The sequence below is a fragment of the Scyliorhinus canicula genome, chromosome 23 (genome assembly GCF_902713615.1).
Source record: "Scyliorhinus canicula chromosome 23, sScyCan1.1, whole genome shotgun sequence".
NCBI classification, from domain to species: domain Eukaryota; kingdom Metazoa; phylum Chordata; class Chondrichthyes; order Carcharhiniformes; family Scyliorhinidae; genus Scyliorhinus; species Scyliorhinus canicula.
In genome coordinates, this window is record NC_052168.1 from 8,623,304 (window position 1) to 8,634,014 (window position 10,711).

At 43.9% G+C, this 10,711-nt stretch overlaps 1 long non-coding RNA gene across 1 annotated transcript in view; it reads right to left on the minus strand.

The window, feature by feature from the left end:
- Positions 1 to 10,201, minus strand: part of LOC119956602 — a 74,451-nt gene extending 64,250 nt beyond the window's left edge. The window contains exon 1 of the long non-coding RNA XR_005458654.1: positions 9,603 to 10,201. This is a non-coding gene — a long non-coding RNA (uncharacterized LOC119956602). The remainder of the gene's footprint in view (positions 1 to 9,602) is intronic.
- Between the last annotated feature and the right edge of the window lie 510 nt (positions 10,202 to 10,711).

Below are 10,711 nucleotides of genomic sequence, written 5' to 3' on the forward strand. Positions count from 1 at the left end.
ACATGTCTTGCGGGGCAGTGGAGGGGAAGAAGGCAACCGCGCATGCGCGGGTGCGTCATTTAGACGCCACCGGCAGCGTCATTCAGGCGGCGCCGCTTTGACGCAAGCGTCAAGGCCCGGCGCCCGAGATTGACGCGCTACCGCTCCTAGCCCCCTGGGGGTGGGATAATAGGGGGCGAGGAGCGGCCTCCGACGCCAGAGTGAAACACTCCGGGCTTCACTCCGGCGTCGGCACTTTGTCTCCCTTTGGGAGAATCGCGGCTGGGATGTTTTGCCTAGGTTATACAGGGCATTGGGAGACCACGTACACAGTTTTGGTCTTCTTATTTAAGAAAGGATATTAATATACTGGGAGCAGTTCAATCGAGTTGTTCTTGGGATGGGGAACTTATGTTACGAGGAAAGGTTGGACAGGATGGGCCTGTACCCATTGGAATTTAAAAGAATGAGAGGTGATCTTATTGAGGTATATAATATCCTGAGGGGATTTAACAGCACGGATGCTGAATGGACATTTAAAAATCAGGGAGCTCCCATTTAAGATGGAGATTAGGAGAATTAATTTTTCTCTCAAAGGGTCGTGAGTCTTTGAAACTCTCTCCCCTAAAAGGCTGTCGAGGGGTCAGCAGGAATGTGGAGTTGAAGTTACTTTCAGGTCCGCCCTAATCACATTGAATGATGCAGTAGGCCCAAGGGGCCGAATGGACTACCCCTGCTCCTAATTAATATGTTTGCAAGTTCATAATGAGGTAGAGAGAGGATCAAAGGGCGAAGAGGGTTCAAGAGAGCAAATAGGGGCTGGTTTAGCTCACTCAGCTAAATCGCTGGCTTTTAAAGCAGACCAAGCAGGCCAGCAGCACGGTTCGATTCCCGTACTAGCCTCCCCGGACAGGCGCCGGAATGTGGCGACTAGGGGCTTTTCACAGTAACTTCATTGAAGCCTACTCGTGACAATAAGTGATTTTCATTTCATTTCATTTTCAATAGATAGAGGGAAAGTGGCAAAATCGGAGTAGAAAGTGTTAGAGGAGGATAGAGATAATGAGAGAGGGCAGAGAAGGCGAATTGAGCAGAAGAGATGGTAAACGGAAAGAAAAAGAGGAAAGGAAGAGGTGAGAAGTGAGAAAGAGAGGATAGTGAAGAGTGAGCATAGTTTATGCTTCCATATAAATTCACCTCCATAATGTAAACCTGATGATCAGCTTTAAAGGTATATTGATCTATGCTTGTGAGAGAACTAATGGAAAAAGAGAATCAAGTTCAGTAAAAAGATATAATTGGGGATAATTTTGTAATCTGTTCCAACATTTAGCAATCACACCATTACAGGCTACCATTTGATAGCTATCAGGGGCTTGTGATAACTACAAAGTGGAGGGGTAGGGTATCAAGTGCTAAGAACGTCTCTTCGTTTGGATTAAGCTCAAGTACTTTCATTGACCTGAGGACTATAGGAGGGCCCCGAGCATGTAAATGCCTGGCTATTGAAAGCTGATCCATCAAACGGGATCTGAGAGAGTGCGCAGTGTGGCCTATCTTCCAAAGCTCGCCTTGACATCCGCCCAGTTTCTCAGTGAGTAAGAACGGAGACCAAATTGATATTGATGGATGGATACTGTCGGGACGCAGGAAGAACAGAATGCAGAAATGTTTAGTCTGCGTGTAATTCAGACTTCAACCAGCAGAAGACCCAAAGTCCCAATCCCAGCTGAGCTGGCTGAGCTGAGGCAATAGTGGCCATTACAATGGGCCAAAAGGGAGAAGATCAAATTGGACCCTCTTGATAGGTATCCCATAGTGCCTGCTGGGATATGTACACCTGCGAATGCCACAAGTGTGTGGGATGAGGTATGGGTGTGATGCCAAGTGACGATCAATTTGGGCATGTCCACTTTTTAAAAATAAATTTAGAGTACCCAATCATTTTTTCCAATTAAGGGGCAATTTAGCGTGGCCAATCCACCTAGCCTGCACATCTTTGGGTTGTGGGGGCGAGACCCATGCAAACCCGGGGAGAATGTGCAAACTCCACACGGAAAGTGACCCAGAGCCGGGCTCGAACCTGGGACCTCGGCGCCGTGAGACAGCTGTGCTAATCACTGCGCCACCGTGCTACCTTCGGCATATCCACTTTTAGCAGGGTAATTGTCTTAGTGTGTGTGCTTTTAAGGGAGAAGAAGGTGGTGCACACACACTAAGACAATTCTGTGTTGTATAAATGAAATAGCTGGTCCTTTCTGGTCCTCTCTAGCTAATCATACCTGTGTGTAAAGAAAATACATTGATTAACACAAGTCACTGTCCAAAAGAGCATTTATTATTTAACTTTTATTTGAATCCGACAACGACGGGAAGACAGTGCGTGGGCTGGTGAGTGGTGAGTGGTCATGAACTGCATCGTGAAAAGAAACTCTTAGCCCAATAGTCCTTGTGTGATATATTGGTATGGATACTTCACATGCGCATTTCAGGAGGCAGGGAACGGCTCGCATTCTTTCGCACCTTTTATGCCCTAAGTCCATTCCAAAGTGCTCTACTGCCAATTAAGTATTACTCAACAGTAATCATTGCTAATTTGTAGGAGATGTGGTGACCAATTTGCACACAGAAAAATCGACCAGCAACAATGAAATAATCTGGTCTTGTGCTTTTGGTTGAGGGATAAATATTGACCAAGACTCCAGTGAGAACCTCCCCTGCTCCTCTTCAGGTAGCACTATGGTATCTTTTTTGTCAATCCCAAGGGGCAGATAGGACTTCAGTTTGAGGCCTCACCTGAAGATTGCCACCTCTAACACCTCCCTTGGTGCTCTACTGATGTGCTAACCCAGACCATTCTTTAGAACTCTGGAATTGGCCTTGAATCATCTTGAACAAACTTCAACTCAAAGGTGAGAGTGTCAGAGACAGAAATCCGACAAATCCCTAGGATTTAATGGCCTACAGTCTATGGCTCAAAAGGAGGTGGCTGCAGAGATAGTAGATGCACTGGTTAAGATTCTCCAACATTTGCTAGATTCTAGATTCACTTCTTCCAGTGAATGAGAAGGTAGCAAATGCATCACTGCTCTTGAAGAAAGGAAGGGTAGAGAAGAGAGGGAACTACAGATCTGTTATCCTGACATCAGTTGTTGGGAAATTGTTGGAATCTATTACTAAGGAGGTATGTCCAATGCAATTAAGAAAATCATTGTATGATCAGACAGAGTCAACATGGTTTTACAAAAGAGAAATAGGGGCTGGAATTCTCCAACCATTGGAATTCACTGTTCCAATTGGCAGCGCATACCCACCCATGGGTTTCCTGGTGATGTGAGTTGGCTTCAATGGGAAACCCCATTAACAAGTGGCAGAAAGAGAGAATCCCACTGTGAGCAAATGGCGCACTGCCAAGGAACACGCTACGGGGGGACCAAAGAATCCCACCCAGGGTTTGGAAAATTTATTGGAGTTTTTTGAGGATGTAATCAGTCGCAAAGATTTGGTTTTTATCTATTTATTTTTTTAAAAATAAATTTAGATTACCCAATTATTTTTTCCAATTAAGGGGCAATTTAGTGTGGCCAATCCACCTACTCTACACATTTTTGGGTTGTGGGGGCGAAACCCACGCAGACACGGGGAGAATGTGCAAACTCCACACGGACAGTGACCCAGAGCCGGGATCGAACCTGGGACCTCAGCGCCGTGAGGCAGCTGTGCTAACCACTAGGCCACCGTGCTGCCCTCCAGTCGCAGAGATAAAGGGAAACCAGTAGATGTAGTTATTTACATAGAATTTACAGTGCAGAAGGAGGCCATTCGGACCATCGAGTCTGCACCGGCTCCTGGAAAGAGCACCCTACCCAAGGTTAACACCTCCACCCTATCCCCATAACCCAATAACCCCACCCAACACTAAGGGAAATTTTGGACACTAAGGGCAATTTATCATGTCCAATCCACCTAACTTGCACATCTTTGGACTGTGGGAGGAAACCGGAGCACTCGGAGGAAACCCACGCACACACGGGGAGGATGTGCAGACTCCTCCACACAGTCAGTGACCCAAGCCGGAATCGAACCTGGGACCCTGGAGCTGTGAAACGATTGTGCTATCCACAATGCTACCGTGCTCTACACTAGTATACTTGGATTTCCAGAAGACATTTGATAAACTGACCCAAAAAGTTAATATACAAGACAATGGCTCATGCCATTGAGGGTGGTATATTACCACAGTTGGACGATTGCCTAAAGGACAGAAAATGCCAGAGAAATAAATAGGGTGTTCCCAAATTGACATGTTGTAATTAGTGGACCATCTAAAGAATCAGTGCTGCGGTCTCAGCTATTTGAAATCTATGTTAATGATTTAGATTAAGAGATGAAGAATAACGGATACAGGTTTGTTGCTGATACAAAGCTGGGTGGCAATTTAAGCTGTGAGGAGGACACACAGAGACTGTAAATAAGTTAAGTACGTGGCCAACAAGACTGAAGGTGGATTATACCGTGGGCAAATGTGAAGTTAGTCACTTTGGCATTAAGAATGGAGAAGTAGAATGTTTTTTCAGATTACAAGTCTTGAAACTTCTAAATGTTGAACACCAGAAGTGCTTGGCTATAAGCAAAGAAGGAACACAAAAAGTTAGCATACAGCAAATTGAGCAATTAGGGAGGGAAGTGGCATGGTGGCCTTTATTGCAAGGGGATTGATACAAGAATAGGGGTGTCTTGCAACAATTAGACGGGCCTTTGCTAAGGACCTGGAATACTCTGCAAAGTTTGGGTCTCCATATTTAAGGAAGGATAGATAAAACCAAAATACTGCAGATGCAGGAGGTCTGAAATATAAAACAGAAAGTGCTGGAAAAACACAGCAGGCCTGGCAGCATCTGTGGAGAAAGAAACTGAGTTAACATTTTGGGTCCGTGCGACTGTTTTCTTCAGAACCTTTGCAGCGTGGTCCCTGGGATGAAAGGGTTGTCCTATGGTGAGTGGATGAGTGAATTCAGCCTGTGCTCACTTGAAACTGTAAGAATGAGAGGTCATCTCATTGAAACCTGCAAGATCCTGAAGGTGTTTGACAATGGAGCTGCTAAGAGGTTGTCTACCCTGGATGGGGAACCTGGAACAGGGGTGCAGTGTCAAGATGAGTTGCCCATCGTTGAGAGCAGATGAAGAGAAATCTCTTCAGTCAGATGGTTGCGAACCACCTGGAATTCGCTACGCTAGTGAGTTGCAAATGCTCCACCGTTGAGTATGATTAAGGCTGAGATCAAATAGATCTTTGGTCTCTCGGGAAATCAAGGGATTTGGGGAGTGGGCAAGTTAAGGTAGAAGATCAGACATGCTCACATTGAAGAGCAGAGCGGGGTTAAGGGGTCGTATGGTGCACTCCCACTTCTATTTCTCATGTTCTTGTTAAAATAATTTACAATTAATACCATGAAATCCCTATTGAAGGGGAACCCTATTTCAATAACTCGGCTGGAATTCTATTAAAATAATGAAGAAAGAAATTAAATGTATTAATACCATACTGTATCATTAAAGGCTCAGATCCTCACGTAAGTACATTTTAAAATCAATATTAAGAGAATGTGACAATCGCTGGGTGCTATCTCCTAATGGATTAAAGACTACCCTAATCCCAATGAGTTAAAAGGTTCAATTTCAGGTTCCAAGTTCCAGATCTAATCTTATCACTCAATGTAAGCCTCCTTCATTGCACTGAATGCAAGGGCATATGTGAAGGAAGTATGTGCAAACATTCATTGCACTAACTCCCCCATAAGAGCAAGGATTTAAACCCCACCAGATGACCAAGGCCACAATGTTAACCCATCATTAATTCTTCACGTCATCCCCAAGAGCTTGTGATTTATTGAAAAGAAACACCTCGCTCTGCTGCTTTAGTCCCATCCAGGGATAATTGTCATGCACCTCACCAGCAGGCTCCATGACGGGAAGTTAAGGTTTGATTATAGAACATGAGCTTCAGTTGCAATGAGATAACCACACTCCTGATTTGATTGAACTTTATTCATTCATTGGGTGTGGGTGTCGCTGGCTGGGTCAGCATTTGTTGACCATCCCTAATTGCCCTTGTGACTTACGAGACCATTTCAGAGGGCACATTTGTGACTTACGAGATCATTTCAGAGGGCACATTTCTGCGGATCTGGAGTATGTGGGCAAATTTCCTTCCCTAAAGCTCACTAGTGAACCAGATGGATTTTACGACAACCGTTTCATGGTTGTTATTAGATTTATATTTTTAATTCCAGATTTTTCATTGAATTCAAATTTGAACCCAGGCCCCCAGAGCATTACCCTGGGTCTCTGGATTACTATTCCAGTGACAATACCGCTACTCCACTGCCTCCCACAGTCTACTGAAGTGGACAGTATACATAGAGTAGGGTGTGTGTTGTAAAGGTTGCCTGGTTTGGGATGAGTTACCTTCCCGTTTCTTCTTCCATTTTCAGTCTTCATTTCCTCCTGGTTCATTGCGTTTACTCGTTCGACCAAATCTTCTGCCAAGTGTGAATTTGTTTCTCAGTTACCTTAATTTTGTGCGTTGATCTCCTGCATTCATTGATGGCGTACAATCGCACAAGCAACTGAAACCTTTTTCTCAATTAACTTTTCATGGGTGGGATATATCGCCAGTGCCAGCAGGGAATTTCGACACAAAGGCATCACAGCCATGGCCAATTATAAACTCACATTGATTAATATTTTGCAAAAGGAAAGGGTCAGTGGAGGGAGGGGGGGGTGAAGAGGAATTTCCAAATGTTCTTATTCTCTAGCTCAGAGGTGGTTTAACTTGATTGTGCTGCGATACTACCTCTTTGACTTACACCAACTAACTATGCAATGCGAACTATGGTTAATATGTGACGCATTCATTTTATAGAGATGTGCTGGCTTCCCATGGGAGGGCAAGTGTAGTATAATGTTGTCACCTTTGCTGAGGAATTTATTGTTGGGTTACCAGTACGCGCTCCTGAATTATATGGAGTCATAGAGCCAAAGGAATTTACAGCATGGAAGGAGGCCATTCAAGTACTTTTGATGTCTCTCAAAGCTTTCTGTCTACGCCACCATTTCAGTAAGTGAGCCCCACACCCCCACCACCCTGTGCGTGAAATAGAAATAATTTTGGAACTCCTCTAAGCCTCACTGTTCTTACCCTAAATCCATGCTACATGGTTATGACCCTTAAACAAGGGAAATAAGCTCTTCCTATCCATTATGTTTAATGTGATACACTTCAGCCTGGTTTCCACTTAACCTCCTCCGTTCCAAAGAAAACAATCCCAGTTTATCCAATCTTTCCAATCTCTCAGCTACTGCATAGTAGCATAGTGAACTATTCCAGGAATGTGTGTGTATGTATTTCTGTCATTGCTTTTTTTATTTATTTTAAAAACTCATCGCCGGTCATAGCACTGCTGTCTCTTGCTTCACCAAACTGGTAGTTTGCCCCGCAATGCTTTAGCATCTTTGAAATCTTGACCACTCCTATAGTGTATGGACTGTACGGTGGGATATTCCCCACCATCCTTCCTAAAGGCAATAAAAGGCTGCGGCTCAATTAGGAGATTCAATGTGTCTTTTGGTGTGAAATTGCATTTGGAGGAAGGCTTGTCAGTCAGTTTGCTGTAGATTTTCAATCTGTGTGGACACGGGGAGAGGAAAATATCGGCGAATAGCCACAGAGAAAGAGCAACTCACCTTCCCTGCCTGTGCATTAGTTCTGACAATGGTTTATTGAAAAAGATGAAAAGATTTAATTGAGATCCAGGATGGTTTCTTACACTGTAGGGCTACGAGGATAAATACATCATTACAATAATGATAATTATAATGTTGACTTACAGGGCATGAATCTGAAAATGACTGGAGAAAAGTGGGTTGCTGTGCATTTTATAGTAAAATGGGGAGGTGAGGCTGCCTGGAGGGTGTATTATTCAGGATTCACATAGTCACACTGTGTTTAAGAGGAACCCAAGGAGGTGGGCGGTTTGGTGCAGACAGTCTGTAAACCATCCCAGGCACTTTAATGTAATGTTTACAGCAGTGTGTGTTTTACGTATGTAAGAGAGAGAGGGTGATTGCAAAGTGAAGGGAGAGAAAAGATGTGAGAGGGGAAACAATGGGAAAGAAGCACAGAGAGATGGAAAGAAATATGGTGATTTGGAGAGAGACAGAGGGGACGGAAAGATAGAGCGGAAGAGATTATGGTGATTTGAGGAGAGACAGAAAAGGGGGAAAGGAAAGAGAGGAGAAGAGGTAAAGGAAAATAGAAGAGGAAGAGAAATAGTGATTTGGAGAGAGAACGAGAGAACGGAAAGAAAGAGTGGAAGAGATTAAGAAAACTAGAAGAGAAAGAGAGATGCTGATTTGGAGAAAAGGGAGACAAGAAAGAGAAAGGGGAAGAGATAAAGGAAAATAGATGAGAAAGAGAGATGGTGGTTTTGAGAGAGAGAAAGAGGAAAAGGAAAGTGAGAGGGGGAGAGATAACGGAGAAGAGAGCAAGAAAGAGAGATGGTGATTTGGGGAGAATAAGAGGGAAAGGAAAGAGGGGAAGAAAAGAGGGAGAGAGGAAGAGATAAAGGGAAAGAGAAGCGAAACAGAGAAAGAGAGTTGGTGATTTGGAGAGATAAAGAGGGAAAGGGAAGAGAGAGAGGAAAAGATAAGGGAAAAGAAAAGAGAGGGGGGGGGGGGTGCAAGAGAGGGAAGAAAGGATGGAAGATAGAGAGTAGCCAGACAGGGAAATAGGGGAGCTCCTCAAAATTGTAGAAAAATAAAGATGTAGAATGAGGGAGGAAATGAGAGAGATTGTGGAAAATAGCAGAGTGTTGGATGTTGAACAGGGATCAGGGAGACTTGTACAGAAAACAGGAATGGATTGTGTGAAGGAAATCCCTCAGCATGTAGATGATCAGAAATAGGAAAACTGATTCCAGAACCAGGGAGAAGTAAGTGAGTCAGTTATAGGGAAATGGAAAAAAAAACAAGAAAGAAGATGGACAGGGTGTAGGGAAGGGAGGGTGTGTGGTTGGCGGTCAGGAGAATTGAGTGTAACCTATGATGGCGAGGCAGAAAGAGAATCCAGGATTGCAGGGAGCGAGTGAATGAGTTATACATTACACATGATAGAGAGAGAGAGAGAGAGAGAACGAGAAAACAGCCCGGAGAGTAGGAAGGCAAAAATAGAGAATGGGGGTGAGAGACAGACAGTAAACGCTGGATGAAGACATTCCTGCACTAGCATTTCAACAGGTTTATCTGAATGGATTCTCGCCAGCGTAACAGTAGTAAATCTAAGTCCATGAACCATCCCTGAACTAGCTGTTACCACCGTAGCTTCACTGAGTTTCTATTTGTGGTTAGCATTGGGTGATTTTTTTTCCACATCACTGATGTTAAAAAGCCTCAGATGAGGCGTTTTGCAAAAAAAAAATGAATGGATCAGAAAATAAACAATATTTTTTATGTTACCCCTAAATATTCAGCCTTGCTTCGCCGTCAAGTTGTCGAGTTAAGGTTAAACAAATTGCAATGAAGCAAATATATCAAATTTAACCAGGAAAATGCAATTAGCTTACCTGTGTGTCTCTTCCTTCCGATGTCATTCTCTTTTTTTTCTGTCCTCGTTTGACAGCTTCAACTGCATATAAATAACTACAAGCTTGCAAGCAATTTAATGCTTCTATCATTACTCTCTCCCTGTCTCTCTCTCTCTCCCTCCCCCTCACTGTGGTGTGAGCAGCGAGGAGACTCGCTCGGAGCTGTGACACCAACTGCTTGTTCTGCACTTTTTAAGGGATTTTTTTTATAGGCGGGTAAAATCCTGTTATTTTTGGCTCCCCTTTCCATTTTTGGACATGTTGAAAATTGCACAGGCTCACTTGGCCGATGCGTAGGGTTGGAATCATCAAATATGCATTGAGAGGGGATTTCCCCCACTCCCCTCCCTCCTTGCGAAATCCATGTCAGAATTTTAAGAATGCAATCCGTCCATTGAGAAAATAAGATTACCAATGTGTTTTCCACTCTGATTTTCCCCCCTCTCTCTCTCCTTGTTAATTGCATTCTTCGAGAGAGTTGATCAATCTCGATTCTCTCTCAACTTTCAAGATGTTGAAATGGCATTGCAGCTAAACCCGAATATACATGGTGCTGAAATGTCTTTTCTAAATACAGGAGTGTTTCAGCACCGCGGACAGCGCTTACCCACGCAATTAGATTGGCTTTGGGAGGGGTGCAATAGTTTTTGAGGATTTGCAGTTTGGGTGGGGATGGCGGTGGCGCGGGGGGGGGGGGGGGGGTTGCAGAGAAAACACCTTCTGAAAAAAAACATTTAAAAAGGGGGGGTATACAATAGCTTTTTGTTTTAAACTGCGCCTCTCTGCAGCGTCCTGGCAAGAGGCATGGTCAGCTGGCAGAGGAACAGAAGGTTCTGAGATTCTAATTTGTTTTTTAAAAAGCATTTGAATTAATGTTGGGATGAAATATGAGGCGGGATCTATCAGCCCGAGAACGGCTAATGATTTTTTTTAAAAAGGGGACATCAGGACTTGCCTGCTTCTTCACAACACAGTGGAAGGAAAAACAACATTCACCAACAGCAGGATTGGGTTGGCTATTTCAAACTCCTAAATCTGCACACAGACACACACAACTGGTTTGAAACTGCTTCCCTTTGCACACACAC